The following is a 14,740-nucleotide window of genomic DNA, read 5'->3' as shown; positions in this document are numbered from 1 at the left end:
TCAGTAGAAATCACATGTGGCAGCTGAGCTGCATACCACAGACTTGCTCCAGCCTCATCTGGAATGGATCAGAAATTCCAACTTTATTCTTGGAATGTGGGTTTTGCTTCAGATTTCTATCTATATTCTCTCTCTGTATATATATATATTTGTTTTTATTTATTTATATATATCTATATATAATAATAATCTCTTTATTTAGATAGAGCCAACATATTCCGCAGCTCTTTACGGGCATTATCATCGCTGTCTCCGATGAGGCTCACAATCTAGATTCCCTATCAGTATGTCTTTGGAATGTGGGAGGAAACCGGAGAACCCGGAGGAAACCCACGCAAACACAGGGAGAACATACAATCTTCTTGTAGATGTTGTCCTTGGTGGGATTTGAACCCAGGACCCCAGCACTGCAGTGCTAACCACTGAGCCACCATGCTGCCCTAATATATATACAGACTGGGATATTTCAACTTTTTTTAATGGTTCTTAAAGAGTATGGTTAGGTCTGGTGTGCACATTTCTTCTCCATGGCGCCCACACTGTAAACTATAGCAAGTATTGTATTCTTTTCCTGGAAGAACGATGGAGACCATTGATTTTAACCAAGGGGCATACTGTTCATAGCAGCAGCTATGGTGTCCTTGAACAGGGACTCTCTGCCAAGTGCACCGTCCCTCCAACTCTACCCGCCTGTTGGCGCGATTTCAATGTATGAAACTGTTTTAACACCATTTGTTATGGACTGACCTGGGTTGGAATAGTGGTATTGCAACCACTAGGGGCTGCACCGATAGGTAGAGTAGTCTGGAATAGCCAGAAGCCGGTACACAGGAGTAGCAGTTTAGTTAAAGGATCATCAGGTTGCGTAGTCAGGAAATAGCCAAGTGGTCGGTACATGGTAACAGCAGTACAATCATGAGGATAAGCAGTACGTGGAAAGGAGCTAGACTAAAGGCTTGGAGCTCAAAAATCTCGCAAGGAAGGAAGTGTAGTGTTTAAGTAGGGTGTTCAATCAAGAGATCACAGGGTTGAGCCAATCAGAACTTGACAATCAGGAACAACACAGATACTATCATCTGGGTTAGCAAGGAACTGTCCAGTGAGCTAAATAGCTTAAGGGGCTGCCGCCTGGTGCACGAGAGCTGCTGGGTTTGAGTCCTGACACCATTTCTACCTAAAGTTTTGAGTTTCTTTTCACACTTTTGACATACAAATAAAAAAAAAAAATGTTTTGTATTCCTATTTTCATTTTTTAAAAGTAAACAGAATTAGAGGATTTCATGCAATATTGCAACAAGCCCATAAGTAAAAAAAAACCTTCAAAGTTCAAATTAGTTGATTAATGTCTGACCCAAGCAGAAACTGAGACATCCAAAACTTTCTATAGATAAAACTTCAAGATTTGTGTGGTTCACACCTACCACTTTTATCTATGTATAGACACACTCACATATCTTAACAAAATATCAAAATGGAAAGATCAACAATTCGTATTTAACAAATCCATATAAAATGCCATAGGAGCACAGGTAAATTGAAAACTCTGAGCAGGAACACAATGTCCTGCGCTGTTTTCGCAACTTCCATTCACTTTAAATGTAGCCAGCTTAGATGTTTTTTGAGCCTTAGCCTCGTATGGCTGGCCAACAAAATTATTCCCACATCAGGTAGGAATGACTGAGATGAGAAATGAATAATCTCACACAAAGATGTTGGTTGGATTCTTAGACTGTTGTCCCATGACTAGTCACCAATTGGAAGCATGAGCACTGATAATATTGAAATGTCATCAGGAATATAGTTATAAGTCCTCAGCTTCTTTTTATTCACTTTCTTCATTTCCTATGTCAATGCCACATATCAATAAACATTTTTCCAGCTAACATGGAGAGTCTATACCTACCAATGTGGTGGGATCTCAATACCAAGGTTCAGGGATCCTCAGAGACCCCATTACGGTACCCTGATTAGCAGAAAACATGAAAGGTTGGAAATGGAAGCTGATGGTCTAATTTACATTCTGAAGTAGTGCCACAGTATAATAAGTATCTAATATATAATTGCCTAGAATACTACTTCCTGCAATTTGTGCCAACTTCCGTGGCTTTGTCCGGAGCTAATGTCCGGAGATAATGTCCGGAGCTAATGTCCGGAGATAAGTGACGTCACCAGTGTCCTACACCCAGGCAGAGCACAGGGGCCCCAGGCAGCGTATGGGGCCCCAGGCAGAGCACAGTGGTCCCAGGCAGAGCACAAGGGCCCCAGGCAGCCTATGGGGCCCCAGGCAGAGCACAGTGGCCCCAGGCAGAGCACAGGGGCCCCAGGCAGCATATGGCGCCCCAGGCAGAGCACAGGGGCACCAGGCAGCATATGGGGCCCCACGCAGAGCACAGTGGCCCCAGGCAGAGCACAGGGGCCCCAGGCAGCATATGGGGCCCCAGGCAGAGCACAGGGGCACCAGGCAGCATATGGGGCCCCAGGCAGAGCACAGGGGCCCCAGGCAGAACATGGGGCCCCAGGCAGAGCACAGGGGCCCCAGGCAGAGCACAGGGGCCCCAGGCAGCATATGGGGCCCCAGGCAGAGCACAGGGGCCCCAGGCAGAGCACAGGGGCCCCAGGCAGCATATGGGGCCCCAGGCAGAGCACAGGGGCCCCAGGCAGCATATGGGGCCCCAGGCAGAGCACAGTGGCCCCAGGCAGAGCACAGGGGCCCCAGGCAGAACATGGGGCCCCAGGCGGAGCACAGGGGCCCCAGGCAGAGCACAGGGGCCCCAGGCAGCATATGGGGCCCCAGGCAGAGCACAGGGGCCCCAGGCAGCATATGGGGCCCCAGGCAGAGCACAGTGGCCCCAGGCAGCATATGGGGCCCCAGGCAGAGCACAGTGGCCCCAGGAAGAGCACAGGGGCCCCAGGCAGCATATGGGGCCCCAGGCAGAGCACAGTGGTCCCAGGCAGAGCACAGGGGCCCCAGGCAGCTTATGGGGCCCCAGGCAGAGCACAGTGGCCCCAGGCAGAACATGGGGCCCCAGGCAGAGCACAGTCGCCCCAGGCAGAGCACAGGGGCCCCAGGCAGCATATGGGGCCCCAGGCAGAGCACAGGGGCCCCAGGCAGCATATGGGGCCCCAGGCAGAGCACAGTGGCCCCAGGCAGAGCACACACCAAATCGGAGGCCGAGGGGCCCCGCCAACCAAATCGGAGGCCGAGGGGCCCCGCCAACCAAATCGGAGGCCGAGGAGCCCCGCCCACCAAATCGAAGGCCGAGCGGCCCCGCCCACCAAAGCGGAGGCCGAGGGGCCCGGCCCCGCCCACCAAAGCGGAGGCCGAGGGGCCCCGACCACCACATCGGAGGCCGAGGGGCCCCGCCCACCAAATCGGAGGCCGAGGGTCCCCGCCCACCAAAAAGGAGGCCGAGGGTCCCCGCCCATCAAATTGGAGGCCGAGGGTCCCCGCCCACCAAATCGGAGGCCGAGGGGCCCCGCCCACCAAATCGGAGGCCGAGGGGCCCCGCCCACCAAATCGGAGGCCGGGGGTCCCCGCCCTCCAAATCGGAGGCCGAGGGGCCCCGCCCACCACATCGGAGGCCGAGGGTCCCCGCCCACCACATCGGAGGCCGAGGGTCCCCGCCCACCAAATCGGAGGCCGAGGGTCCCCGCCCACCAAATCGGAGGCCGAGGGTCCACACCATCCAAATCGGAGGCCGAGGGGCCCCGCCCACCAAATCGGAGGCCGACGGGCCCCACGCACCAAAGCGGAGGCCGAGGGTCCCCGCCCACCAAATCGGAGGCCGAGGGGCCCCACCAACCAAATCGGAGGCCGAGGAGCCCCGCCCACCAAATCGAAGGTCGAGGGGCCCCGCCCACGAAAGCGGAGGCCGAGGGTCCCCGCACACCAAATCGGAGGCAGAGGGACCCCGCCCACCAAATCGGAGGCCGAGGGGCCCCGCCCACCAAAGCGGAGGCCGAGGGGCCCCGCCCACCAAATCGGAGGCCGAGGGTCCCCGCCCACCAAATCGGAGGCCGAGGGTCCCCGCCCACCAAATCGAAGGTCGAGGGGCCCCGCCCACGAAAGCGGAGGCCGAGGGTCCCCGCACACCAAATCGGAGGCAGAGGGACCCCGCCCACCAAATCGGAGGCCGAGGGGCCCCGCCCACCAAAGCGGAGGCCGAGGGTCCCCGACCACCAAATCGGAGGCCGAGGGTCCCTGCCTACCAAATCGGAGGCCGAGGGTCCCCGACCACCAAATCGGAGGCCGAGGGTCCCCGCCCACCAAATCGGAGGCCGAGGGGCCCGGCCCCACCCACCAAAGCGGAGGCCCGAGGGCCCCGACCACCACATCGGAGGCCGAGGGGCCCCGCCCACCAAATCGGAGGCCGAGGGTCCCCGCCCACCAAATCGGAGGCCGAGGGTCCCCGCCCACCAAATCGGAGGCCGAGGGTCCCCGCCCACCAAATCGGAGGCCGAGGGTCCCCGCCCACCAAATCGGAGGCCGAGGGTCCCCGCCCACCAAATCGGAGGCCGAGGGTCCCCGCCCACCAAATCGGAGGCCGAGGGTCCCCGCCCACCAAATCGGAGGCCGAGGGGCCCCGCCCACCAAATCGGAGGCCGAGGGTCCCCGCCCACCAAATCGGAGGCCGAGGGGCCCCGCCCACCAAATCGGAGGCCGAGGGTCCCCGCCCACCAAATCGGAGGCCGAGGGTCCCCGCCCACCAAATCGGAGGCCGGTCCCCGCCCACCAAATCGGAGGCCGAGGGTCCCCACCCACCAAATCGGAGGACGAGGGGCCCCACCAACCAAATCGGAGGCCGAGGAGCCCCGCCCACCAAAAGTAAGTGCGGCCCCAAAAGTAAGTGCGCCCCCGGGTGCAAAAGTAAGTGCGCCCCCGGGTGCAAAAGTAAGTGCGCCCCCGGGTGCAAAAGTAAGTGCGCCCCCGGGTGCAAAAGTAAGTGCGCCCCCGGGTGCAAAAGTAAGTGCGCCTCCGGTTGCGAAAGTAAGTGCGCCCCCGGGTGCAAAAGTAAGCGCGCCCCCGGCCCCGGGTGCAAAAGTAAGCGCGCCCCCCAGTCCTGTGTGTGAAAAGTGCTGCTGTAAAGCTGGTAGCGCTGTTCAAGCACCATGTATTTCCTTCAGGAAATGCCCATCTAATATATAATTGCCTAGAATACTACTTCCTGCAATTTGTGCCAAGAAAGAACATACCAATATACATAGTTATTGATACATATTATTTATTATTTACATTATTGTTCTTAAGCAAAGAACCGTTGTTGTGGCATGTGCCACAACACGCAAAGTTGTTGTCTGATGTCTTTCATTACTCCCCTCATAAGCATGTTCATGGATCCTGTGTAACTGTACCTTAAATAACAAGAATTGTCAAGAGCTGGTGAGTGCAGCCATTTTTTGTTCTTTCTTACTATTATTTATTAATTGTATTATTCTTACATTTGAATAAATAAAGTATATATGGATTCTAGACTCCCGATTCTTTAGAATCGGGCTGCCATCTAGTATAATATAATTATAATAACCCTTATATAAGAATATAATAAGAAACTATATGAAAACTTTTCAGTCAATCAGAAACATAAAGAGATGCATTGGCTTCATCCTTCTGTACAGTATCATTCATAGATCATTAATGATGCTGCTGATAGATACCTTTTGACATTAAAACTCTCCTGTTGTGGAATTTCCCATGTTTTGCAGAAATTTTCTGGTATCTACCTCTTAAGAATTTCCTTTGCTCTTTTTCAAGAAAAATAGGATCTTCACGATAGTATTTTAAAACATGGGGGAGAGAGTAAGTGCAAAAATAATAGATAATGAAATCTAGCTACAAATAGATTCAAGGATTTCACTAAATGCTGAATCAGAACATGACTCTGTATTGCTTGTATAGCTCATACTGTATATGTTATAAGAAATCTGTTATGGATAGATATAAGTGCTGCCTTGATTAGCACAGGCTAGACTTATTGGGTTAGCGTTTTTATATTCCCTCTTGAGACTAAATATACTGTAGATGCCCAAATATTTATCAATTATCTTTAGAGATCTATAAAACTTATTAAAAAGTGGAAAAATGACAAAAACTGAAATAAAAATTTATCTGAGCTATCATTGCCTGATCCAATGCATTTTCAGCTGAAACATTGCAAAGAAGACTTTAATCAAGAGACTCGGTTTAGACTTGCTTGGTCTCCACTGCATAGTAGTAATAGAGGATTTATGCAGCAGCCAGCTGCCTCCCGACATACGAGGCTGCTCAGTGGTGTAACTAGAATCAAATGGGCCCAATGGAAAATTTGGACCTGGTCCCCCTGAATATTGATCAGATGTATGGTCCCTAGTATCGTTCTAAATCCTAAAAGTACATACGTGTTGCACCCCTCCCCCATAGTAGTAATACTAATGTCCTATACTAATGTCCTCCATCCTGGTATATATGTTGCCCATCCTGGTATAGATGTCCCCCATTCTGGGCCCATCCTGATATATATGTCCTCCATGCTGGGCTCCTTCCTGGCGTATATATGTCCCCCCCCCCCCATTCTGGTGTATATGTCCCCCAACCTTGGCCCATCCTAGTATATATGTCTCCCATCCTGGGCCCATACTAGCATATAGGTCCATTTTCCTGAGCCCACTCCTGGTTTTTATGCCCCCTATCCTGGTATATATGTCCCCCTCCTGTTATATATATGTCCCTCACCCGCTGTCTCTAACATCACGTCCTCCCTCTATCTAAAACTGTATCTGTCAAAAACTGAATTCATCGTGTTTCCCAAACCCAATATTGCCATTTCCGTGTGTGGTTCCACCATTACTCCTCAGCACCACGCTCGCTACCTTGGGGTCATAGTTGACTCAGATCTTTCTTTCACTCCCCACATCTGATCACTCGCTCACTCTTGTCACCGGTACCCCAAAAACATCTCTAGGATTCAACATTTTTTTACATTTGAATCTGCAAAAACTTTTAGGCTATGTATGTTCACACGTTGTTTTTTTGCTGCAGCCAAAACTTGATCTCTTGGCAGTAAAAAAGATGCAGACAAAAAGCAGGTTTTGCTGATTTTCTTGCTAAATTTTTGCTTGGTGACACTGCTTGACAGCATCAACCCAATGTTATTCATTGGAATTGGGGCTCTGGACAGTTCAGGTGTTATGGGGTTAATCCTGTTAATTTGTGCTGTCAGCACTGGGGGGCTGTTTCTATATAAACCCCTAAGTGCCAGTTTCCACTGTCAGTCAATGTTTGTGCTACCTGACTTTACCTGGTTGTGATGGTGTGATATGCTATGTGGGTATCATTTTTGTGTATATTTCTATTTTACTTATTTTCATGGAGTTCTCTTGTAGAAGGAGTTATTTGCTAATTGATGAATGGCTGTGTATTGTTTGCTAATATGCTAATGACATGTTGCCTAGCTTGTTGAAACAATCAGCCCCTGAGACCTTCCCCCTCCTGACCTGTGAATGAGGAGGGGGACTTGTAAATATCAGGGAGGTGAGACACAGATCAGTCCTGTGTGGAATGATGAGGTGTTCACAGGTTCTCAGAGAGAAAGAAGAGTATATGGACTATGTTATCTTCTGTCTGCTGCATTGTTGGGCTTTTATCCTGTTACTGAACTGAATTCGTGTTCTGGACTATTTTATTCTTTGTGTGGTGGATTGTATATGGACCTTTATTTTTGCCTAAATAAAGGTTCTTGGGTCTTTTCACTCATCTCTCGCTCTGTTGATTGTGTGATACCGGAGAAGGACCCCATGACAACTGGTGGCAGCAGTGGGATCAACAGAGCGTAACCTAATGGAGAACCACCCACAGAATACAGAAATTGGACTGTATGCAGTTTACAGGAGAGAGCCAGAGACCTGGGCCTGAACTACCAGGGACTGACTAAAGAGGCCTTAATTGACCTACTGGTGGGTGCCAGCTTGGCCACCTCCTCCCATATATCTGAAGGACGAGCACTGGAGACGAGGACCCCCACCCCATGTTCTCAATAGTCAGCCACAACATGCTCTCGGTATGTGAGAAATAAAGGTCAGTATGACCCTGGGTGATGGTGGGGGCTACATGAATTACATTGTGTGTTACATTTGTTGTAAATGGTATAAAATACTGCATCTTGCTGCATTACATCAGATAAAAGTGACTTGCTCACAGGATATGTGTGAGGTGTCCTTTGTCTCCAAGCGCTCTTGTAAAATGATGGGCGTAATTCCACAATTTGGCCTCACTGGTGATCTGGCGTACTGACCTCGGCTCAGAAGAAAACAGCTACGACACTAGTTAAACTCTTGTACATAGGGGGCAGTATTATAGTAGTTATATTCTTGTACATAGGGGGCAGTATTATAGTAGTTATATTCCTGTGCATAGGAGCAGCATTATAGTAGTTATATTCTTGTACATAGGGAGCAGTATTATAGTAGATATATTCTTATACATAGGGGCAGTATTATAGTAGTTATATTCCTGTGCATAGGGGCAGTATATAGTAGGTATACTCTTTGTGATGGTGTGATATGCTATGTGGGTATCATTTTTGTGTATATTTCTATTTTACTGATTATCATGGTGTTACTGTACCTTGTAGGATGAGTTGTTATTTGCCATCTGATATTCTCCCCACAGTTCTGTATTGTTATCTCTCCACAGGGTCAGTGAATAATGTTGTTTGCTAATATGCTAATGACATGTTGACCTAGCTTGTTGAAACAATGAGCCCCTGAGACCTTCCCCCTGCTGGCCTGTGAATGAGGGGGGAGATTTGTAAATATCAGGGAGGTGTGGAACCCTGATGTGAAGAGCATATCAGAGAGAAAGAAGGGAATATGGTGCTGGATTGTTGGACTTTTATCCTGTTACTGAAATGCATTCGTGTTCTGGAATATTTTATCCTTTGTGTGATGGATCGTATATATGGACCTTTTGTGTTTTGCCTCTATAAAGGTCTTGGAATTGTTCACTATTCTCTTGCTCTGTTGATTGTGTGATACCGGAGAAGGAACCCGTGACAACTGGTGGCAAGCAGCGGGATCAACAGAGCGTAACCTAATGGAGAACCACACACAGAGTGAGTACAGAAATTGGACTGTATCCAGTTTACAGGAGAGAGCCAGAGACCTGGGCCTGAACTACCAGGGACTGACTAAAGAGGCCTTAATCGATCTACTGGTGGGTGCTAGCCAGACCACCTACTCCCATATATCTGAAGGACGAGCACTGGAGACGAGGACCCCCACCCCAAAAAGCCAGTGGGTGGTGTGGTACAAAGAAGAGATGGCGGTTCTGGGCCCAGGCATCTCTCAGGAGTACAAGGAGGAGGCTGCCCGCCGGGCACAGCGGAGACAAGAAGCAATGGAGCTTGAAAGAGGGAGTAACGCAATGTGGAATGTAAACACAAACAATCCGGGAGCCTGTACGGATCAGCCGGACAGTGTTTAAGCCATTTGATGAGGCTTCCGGAGATGTGGAGGGGTTCTTCAAGGACTTTGAGCAGCAGTGTGCTGTGATGGAGGTGCCCCACTCTGGCTGGATGCGTTTGTTAGTGGGACTCCTGAATGGTAGCCTGGAGGAGGCTTACCGAACCATTGACTCACAGCGGAATCGGGATTATAACATTGTAAAGCAGACTATCCTGGATTACCATGCTATCACCCCAGACTCATATAGTGCCAAGTTCTGAGACCTCCCATGCACTACGGGGGAATCATTTAGGATGTATGCACATAAGATGTCCCAGGCATGTCGGAGATGGCTGGAAGCAGAAAACGCCTTTACTGTGGAAGACGTTATACAGGCTTTCCTTATAGAACAATTTCTTGCCAAGTGCCCCACAGAGGTACGGGAATGGGTCCAGGAGCGCACGCCGTGCACCATGGATAGAGCTGCAGCCCTGGCCGATGAAGCCCTTACTGTTGTGTATCTGCTTTTTGGGCTCCCCTGGTGGTTGCTGGTGGTACTGGTGACTTGTTTGCCTCTGCTGCTTCTGTTCACCTGCTTCCATCAGTGTTTGGGAGTTTCCTATTTAGCCTTGCTCTCCAGTCATTTCCTTGCCGGTCATCATTGTAACCAGAGCCTTCGGTTGCATGTTCCTGCTACTAGTCTGCTGATCAGCTAAGTGGACTTTGTCCTTTTGTTTTGTATCTTTTGTCCAGTTTGCAGTTTTTGTAATTCTCTGTAGCTGGAAGCTCTTGCGGGCTGAAATTGCCACTCCTGTGTCATGAGTTGACACAGGAGTCTTAAAGTAATTTCAGGATGGTTTTTGAAAGGGTTTTCAGTTGACCGTGAAGTCCTCTTTTGTATCCTTCTGCTATCTAGTAAGTGGACCTCTCTTTGCTAAATCTACTTTCATACTGTGTATGTTTTTTCCTCTTAATTCACTGTTATTACATGTGGGGGGCTGCTATCATCTTTTGGGGTATTTCCCTAGAGGTAAGCCAGGTCTGTTTCTTCCTCTACCAGGTGTAGTTAGTCCTCCGGCTGGCGCGTGGCATCTAGGAAGTCGTAGGTATGCTCCCTGGCTACTGTTAGTTGTGTGGTAGATTTAGCTCACGGTCAACTTGAGTTTCCATCACCCGAGAGCTCGTTCGTTATTTATATGTTTCTTACGTTCCCTTGCCATTGGGAACCATGACAGTATGACCGGCCGGTGTTAAACTTATTGGCAGAAGAAAGGAGAGAAAAAAGAAGTCTGTACATTTTTTTTTTTTTTTTCCTTTTTCCCTATGCTTGCCCCATAGTTGGATCAGTTGTATTTCAGCTCTAATTACAGCCTTTGCCTTTCTCTCCTTATAATCCTTGAATGGCTCTGAGCTCACCTGTTTAAAGATGGATCCTCAGAGTTTGGCTGCAGGTTTAAATAATCTTGCTACGAAGGTTCAAAATTTACAAGATTTTGTTATGCATACTCCTATTTCTGAACCTAAAATCCCTACACCAGAGGTATTTTCCGGAGATAGATCTCGGTTTCTGAATTTCAAATATAATTGTAAATTATTCCTTTCTCTCAGACCTCACTCCTCAGGAGATCCTGTCCAGCAGGTCAAGATTGTAATTTCTTTGCTGCGAGGTGACCCTCAAAATTGGGCATTTTCATTGGCACCAGGGGATCCTGCGCTGCTCAATGTGGATGCGTTTTTCTTGGCTTTAGGGTTGCTTTATGAGGAACCTAATTTGGAGATTCAAGCTGAAAAAGCTTTGATAGCCCTATCTCAAGGGCAAGATGAAGCAGAGATATACTGCCAAAAATTTCGTAAATGGTCTGTGCTTACTCAGTGGAATGAGTGCGCCTTAGCGGCAAATTTCAGAGAGGGCCTTTCTGATGCCGTTAAAGATGTTATGGTTGGGTTCCCTGCGCCTACAGGTCTGAATGAGTCCATGACAATGGCAATTCAGATTGATCGGCGTTTGCGGGAGCGCAAACCCGTGCACCATTTGGCGGTATCTTCTGAAGAGACGCCAGAGAAAATGCAATGTGACAGAATTATGTCCAGAAGCGAGCGGCAGAATTATAGGCGTAAAAATGGGTTATGCTTCTATTGTGGTGATTCTGCTCATGTTATATCGGCATGCTCTAAACGTACTAGGAAGGTTGACAAGTCTATTTCAATTGGAACTTTACAGTCCAAATTTATTTTGTCTGTAACCTTGATTTGTTCATTATCAGTTATTACCATGGATGCCTATGTGGACTCTGGCGCCGCTCTGAGTCTTATGGACTGGTCCTTTGCCAGGCGCTGTGGGTTTGATTTAGAGCCTCTGGAAGTCCCTATACCTCTGAAGGGTATTGATTCTACACCTTTGGCTTGTAATAAACCACAGTTCTGGACGCAAGTGACTATGCGTATGACTCCAGACCATCAGGAGGTGATTCGCTTCCTTGTGTTGTACAATTTACATGATGTTTTGGTGCTTGGATTACCATGGCTACAGTCTCATAACCCAGTCCTTGACTGGAAAGCTATGTCTGTGTTAAGCTGGGGATGTCGGGGGGCTCATGGTGACACTCCTTTGGTGTCCATTTCGTCATCTTTTCCATCTGAGATTCCGGCATTTTTGTCTGATTATCGTGATATTTTTGAAGAGCCTAAAATTGGTTCACTCCCTCCTCACAGGGATTGTGATTGTGCCATAGATCTGATTCCTGGCAGCAAATTTCCAAAGGGTCGTTTGTTTAACCTATCTGTACCCGAACATGCTGCTATGCGCGAGTATGTTAAGGAGTCCCTGGAAAAGGGACATATTCGTCCTTCTTCATCACCTTTAGGAGCCGGTTTTTTCTTTGTCTCTAAAAAGGATGGCTCTCTGAGGCCTTGTATTGATTATCGACTCCTGAATAAAATTACAGTCAAATATCAGTATCCGTTGCCTTTACTGACTGATTTGTTTGCTCGCATAAGGGGGGCTAAGTGGTTCTCTAAGATTGATCTTCGTGGGGCGTATAATTTGGTGCGAATTAAGCAGGGGGATGAGTGGAAAACCACATTTAATACGCCTGAGGGCCATTTTGAGTATTTGGTAATGCCTTTCGGCCTTTCTAATGCACCTTCTGTCTTTCAGTCCTTAATGCATGATATTTTCCGTGAATATTTGGATAAATTTATGATTGTGTACTTGGATGATATTTTGATTTTTTCTGATGACTGGGAGTCTCATGTTCAGCAGGTCAGGAGGGTTTTTCAGGTTTTGCGGGAGAATTCTTTGTGTGTAAAGGGTTCAAAGTGTGTTTTTGGGGTTCAAAAAATTTCCTTTTTGGGGTACATTTTTTCCCCTTCTTCTATTGAGATGGACCCTGTCAAGGTTCGGGCTATTTACGACTGGACGCAGCCTACTTCTCTGAAGAGTCTTCAGAAATTCTTGGGCTTTGCTAATTTTTATCGTCGATTTATAGCTGGTTTTTCTGGCGTTGCTAAACCTCTGACGGATTTGACTAAAAAGGGTGCTGATGTTGCCAATTGGTCCCCTGCTGCTGTGGAGGCCTTTCGGGAGCTTAAGCGCCGCTTTTTGTCTGCCCCTGTGTTGCGCCAGCCTGATGTTTCTCTTCCCTTTCAGGTTGAGGTCGATGCTTCCGAGATCGGAGCGGGGGCGGTTTTGTCGCAGAGAAGTTCCGACTGCTCAGTGATGAGACCTTGTGCGTTCTTTTCGCGAAAATTTTCGGCCGCCGAGCGAAACTATGATGTTGGTAATCGGGAGCTTTTGGCCATGAAGTGGGCATTTGAGGAGTGGCGTCATTGGCTTGAGGGTGCCAGACATCAGGTGGTAGTTTTGACTGATCACAAGAATTTAATTTATTTGGAGTCTGCCAGGCGCCTGAATCCTAGACAGGCACGTTGGTCGTTGTTCTTTTCCCGGTTTAATTTTGTGGTCTCGTACTTGCCGGGCTCTAGGAATGTGAAGGCAGATGCTCTTTCTAGGAGTTTTGAACCTGACTCTCCTGGGAATTCTGAACCTGCTGGTGTCCTTAAGGATGGGGTGGTTTTGTCTGCTGTCTCTCCAGATTTGCGACGTGCTTTGCAAGAATTTCAGGCGGATAGACCGGATCGTTGTCCGTCTGGTAGACTGTTTGTTCCTGACGATTGGACCACTAGAGTCATCTCGGAAGTTCATTCTTCTACTCTGGCAGGTCATCCGGGAATTTTTGGCACCAGAGATTTGGTGGCTAGATCCTTCTGGTGGCCTTCCCTGTCTCGAGATGTGCATGTTTTTGTGCAGTCTTGCGATATGTGTGCTCGGGCCAAGCCTTGTTGTTCTAGGGCTAGTGGGTTGTTGTTTCCCTTGCCTATTCCTAAGAGGCCTTGGACGCACATCTCTATGGACTTTATCTCGGATCTCCCTGTTTCTCAGAAGATGTCTGTCATCTGGGTGGTGTGTGACCGTTTTTCTAAAATGGTTCATTTGGTGCCATTGCCTAAGTTGCCTTCCTCATCTGAGTTGGTCCCTCTGTTTTTTCAAAATGTGGTTCGCTTGCATGGTATTCCGGAAAACATCGTTTCTGACAGGGGTACCCAGTTCGTGTCTAGATTTTGGCTGGCAGTCTGTGCCAGGTTGGGCATTGATTTGTCCTTTTCGTCTGCATTCCATCCTCAGACCAATGGCCAGACGGAGCGAACTAATCAAACTTTGGAGACTTATTTGAGGTGTTTTGTGTCTGCGGATCAGGATGATTGGGTTGCCTTTCTGCCGTTGGTGGAGTTTGCTCTTAATAATCGGGCTAGTTCTGCCACTTTGGTTTCTCCTTTCTTTTGCAATTCAGGGTTTCATCCGCGGTTTTCATCTGGTCAGGTTGAATCTTCGGATTGTCCTGGAGTGGATGCGGTGGTGGATCGGTTGCATCGGATTTGGGGACAAGTGGTGGATAATTTGGAATTGTCCCAGGAGAGGACTCAGCAGTTTGCTAACCGTCGTCGTCGTGTTGGTCCATACCTTCGCGTTGGGGACTTGGTGTGGTTGTCTTCCCGTTTTGTCCCTATGAGGGTTTCTTCTCCCAAATTTAAGCCTCGGTTCATCGGTCCTTATAGGATTTTGGAGATTCTTAACCCTGTTTCCTTTCGTTTGGACCTCCCGGCATCTTTCGCTATCCATAATGTGTTCTATCGGTCGTTGTTGCGGAGATATGAGGTACCGGTGGTTCCTTCTACTGAACCTCCTGCTCCTGTGCTGGTGGAGGGTGAATTGGAGTACGTCGTAGAGAAGATCTTGGACTCCCGTATTTCCAGACGGAGACTT

The sequence above is a fragment of the Ranitomeya variabilis genome, chromosome 6, assembly GCF_051348905.1.
Source record: "Ranitomeya variabilis isolate aRanVar5 chromosome 6, aRanVar5.hap1, whole genome shotgun sequence".
NCBI lineage: Eukaryota > Metazoa > Chordata > Amphibia > Anura > Dendrobatidae > Ranitomeya > Ranitomeya variabilis.
Note: the sequence above shows the minus strand (reverse complement) of the source record.